A 4,304-nucleotide genomic window follows, 5' to 3' on the forward strand; every position below is an offset into this window, starting at 1 on the left:
GGCTCTGTGAGGTCATGGATATCCAGGCCATTTTGTGTCTGGAGGAGCACGTTATAAGGAATCCTACCCTTTCTTTGGCTCTTAAACTGTTTCTGCCACCTCTTCTGCAATGGACCCTAGTGTCTTATTTGCAATGGAATTCAGTTTCTAACTGATTTAAGCACTAATCCTGTTTTTCAATGATGACAAGGCAACAAGAAGCTAGTTAGGCTGTCAATGACAGACATGGTAAAGAACAGCACATAGGAGACATGCTGGGGTTAGCTATCATAAAACAAGTTCTAGAATATTGATGAAAGGAAAGGAAGAGCCCAGTATGATTTAACATTTAAGTTTGGGTGACCCAGCAAATGGCAACACTGTTTATAGACTACAGATAGTAAGAAGACAATATACCCGAGGAGACAAGCAAGTAAAAATGAATTATAGATGCATGAGTTTTACTCCATATAGAAAAGTCCAAATATTGAGCTGAATTAGTAGTATGAACACACACACACACACACACACACACACACACACACACACACACACACTCGTGTGCACGCGCATGTACACGTGCTTAAGAAAGACTAGCATAAAAAAAAAGGCTGGGGAAAAAAAGGGGTCACTTATCAGATTGTAAGATTTCTATATTTCTTTGTAGGAATATGGACCATACTTACTGTGCATTTTTTTTTTTACAAACATGAGATTCAATTACATTTGAAATATGTATAATAATATTCTCTGGGACAAAGCATCTATAACTGTGTTCTGTTAGCTAAGGCGAGGATCTGCTTTGATTGTACAGTGTGGGCTCAGTGACCTCAATGTACTTCAGAGTCTGTGACCCTGTGTTGAAGTCAAGCTTCCAGTTGCTTTCTAGAGAACAGAAAATAATTCTTACTAGAAAAGTGCAGTTTGAAACTTGAAATTGAAATGACACATTTCCATAAAGTGTTGTAATAAAGATAGCAACTGGTAACACCCTCTGTGAATAAACAACTGGACATATAGGTTGGCCACTCATGCAAGGTGACCCTTAGGTCATGCTGATTTATCATGAGGAATATGTGGTTACTCTATGGAAGTTTTAAATACAAACCTGACAGCAATGAAAGAGAGGCGAGTACATCACTACTGAATTGATCAGTCTGAACTCAGTGTAAGTAAGTGCTCTGAAAATTCAAGTCTGCCTTGACCCTGCTGAGAAACAGCTCCTTCATTTTAGTTTGGCATTTCTTTCTCTCTGAAACTCTTCACTGGCCCTATGTACAGAAATTCATCCCTAGGCTCTTTATACTTTTTTCCAACAATGAGAGATTAATGCTATTAGACAGAAGGAGCAGGATATAAAAGTTTACCCTGTGGTCCCAAAGACTCAGAAGTGCAATTATTTGAGCAACTTTGCTTTTCAGAGGCTTCAACCATATCACAGAGAACAATTATTAGCATAAATGATTTATGGTTCAATTATTGTTTTCTTATAAATTGTATTTCCTACAGACACATAGTGATCTGAAAGTGAGGATCACATGAACAGTAAAGTGTCTCCAGGTAGTAAGTATTCCTGAAAATTTCCCATGGCCAGTTGAACTGGAATTGTTTCTGTTTTTGTTTTTCATTTTCCTTTTCTTTTCTAATAAAATTACTTAGTCCCTTTTGACTTGTTCTTAAAACCTTTTTAAAAACTTTTATTTATTTGAGGGAGAGAGAGAGAGAGAGAAAATAGGCACACCAGGAGCTCTAGCCACTGCAAACGAACTGCAGACATATGTGCCACCTTATGCAACTGGCTTACTTGGGTCCTAGAGAATAGAACCTGGGTCCTTTGGCTTTTTAGGAGAGTGCTGTAGCCAGTAAGCTACCTCTCCAGCCCTATTTTGACATTTGTTTATCAATATGATTTCCCTGAGGGTTCAGGAATCTCTTGTAATATCTTGGTGGATTTTTCTTCCTTACTGAAAGTGTTTAGATTTTATTGAACTTGTAAACAAAAAGCTCCCATTTCAAAATAAAAACAAAACCCAGATCATATAGATGTTTGCAGTGGTAACATTTATGTAGACAATGTACATACATGTTCAGTTGTAAGATGTTAACTAAATTTGTGACAAATATGCTTTTCTTTAAATATCAAGAATATTATAGCATGAATTCAGAGTCTAGTAGTCACTATGTTTTTCTTGAGTCTTCACTTTAGATGCTGTTATTTCTAACACAAGTAAGCAGGTAGAGTCTTTCATATGCTCAAACATTGTGATCTTTGGTTGCTACTACATCAGCTATCTTATAAACAAGAAACTAAGCAGTTAAAGTATGCTTAAGGTGAACAAGTTGCAACAGACATCACAACTGTGGCTGAAGACATCCCATGCCATTCTGAAATGAGATCTCAAAGCAGTATTGTTCAAATAAAGCTTTTAACAAAAATTAGCTTATGCACAATTTGCCCACTAATCTGTGTATTAACCATTTAGTTAACTTTTCCACTTGAAAAAAATGCAATAGAAAACTGGACACCATGTTTCACTATCTCAGTTAATATTCACAATTACAGAGGCTACAACTCAGGATACAGCATCAATTCTGCTCAAAGCCAGTTTTTACTAAAATTAAGTTCTTTACACCAAGTAAATGGTTGTCCACAACCAATGGCTAGTATACATATGAACTAAAATTTTTAGATTTGGAGAGAAACAACTGCTACCCCAATCTGCTCTGTTCTGTTCCTCAATTCATACTTAGAAACCTGTGGGGCCTCCTGACCCTGCCCAGTGGAAGACGCTGCCTGCTGTGCTGCAGTGTGTAGTCATGTTGGTGGTTCAGGGTCCTGAAAAGGATGTGGAATAGCTGCCTCATATGCATGTAATCGGGGCTTCTTTAAAGCACAGACCATGACAATAGTTTAAGTACACAGCAAATTCTGCAGGCAACCCATTACATAAAACTTCAACAAGAGAGGACATCTTTTCATTAAGCTTTTCCTATTTCTATTTCTTTGTTGTAGCCTTGCCATGGCAGATTGGTTCTAGTAAAACACATAAAAACATATCCTAATGATTCCATGTCATCTTGGCTACTCTGTTCACTACCAAGATGTGCTAGCATATTGGGCAGTGTCAATGAGATTTTTATCTTGTCTGTAAGGTATGTGTTGCTTTGTCCTGTTGTTCTGTACTTTTGGGCCAAACCAAAATCAATAAGGAATAACTTTTAACAGTGATGCCCAATACCCATTAGGAAATTATCTGGTTTAACGTCACTGTGTATAAAACTCTTTGTATGCACATATTTAATTCTACTGATCATCTGGTCAGCTAGTATAAGTACAGTTTTCATTGTGAATCTTCTTGAACAGAAATTGAAGAGGTCTTCAAGGCTGGGTCCCAGAAGACCCATGACTAGCACATTATAGTCTTTTTCCTCTCCATACCACTTGAGGCTGCCATGTTGCCAGAGGGAGAAAGAACGTAAAGGACCCAGACACAGCCATTGTGTCAGTTTTGTTTTTTAAGGTTGAATTACTGCCAGTTTTCTCCTGTCTCAAGAAGCTAGGTCCCATGCGGTCAAATGATGATCCAACAGGAGCTGACTGGAAAACACGTCGGTGCCCTCACAAATACATGGACTAGGAAGCAAGTCCCAAACTGCACTTTATAGGCATTTGCTTATATTTAAAAACTTAATGCTAGGAAGTAGAATCTTGGTTTTTCATTCATGGTTACACTTATTATTGGTCATGCTTGTTTACATGTGTGCATTGTATTAAGTTAAACTAAAACATGAGCAAACTTCAAAATATAAATGATGACTTATCTACACTTAGAATGTACAAGTTGAGTGATAGATGTGTTCAAATGCAAGTTATCTCTGCAAGAATGACAAGATTGTCATGTTTTATGTGGATAAACATTGTTCTGTTCTGAGGCCAATCACCTTCCTTTCCCAAGCCCCTGCTTATATTTGCCTAAATTTTTTTTTATGTGATGGATTTTTCCATGTATATAAGATGCTGACTTGTCAAAATTTCCACAAAAGCAACTGATATAAATTTTTCTGTACAAGATATATTATTGTGCTTTATGGAACATGAATCTTTATTTTTAATATATTTGTATGTTATAAAAAATGTAATTAGAGGTGGGCGTGGTGGTGCACGCCTTTAATCCCAGCACTCGGGAGACAGAGGTAGGAGGATTGCCATGAGTTCGAGGCCACCTGAGACTCCATAGTGAATTCCAGGTCAGCCTGGGCTACAGTGAGTGAGACCCTACCTCAAAAAACAACAGCAACAAAAAAAGTATTTAGGTAGTATCATA

At 37.4% G+C, this 4,304-nt stretch overlaps 1 pseudogene; it reads right to left on the reverse strand.

Annotated features, from left to right (window-relative positions):
• Positions 1 to 2,665: 2,665 nt before the first annotated feature.
• LOC101607031 lies at positions 2,666 to 3,420 on the reverse strand (annotated as a pseudogene).
• Positions 3,421 to 4,304: the final 884 nt, after the last annotated feature.

Source organism: Jaculus jaculus, chromosome 1 (assembly GCF_020740685.1).
Source record: "Jaculus jaculus isolate mJacJac1 chromosome 1, mJacJac1.mat.Y.cur, whole genome shotgun sequence".
Taxonomy (NCBI): Eukaryota; Metazoa; Chordata; class Mammalia; order Rodentia; family Dipodidae; genus Jaculus; species Jaculus jaculus.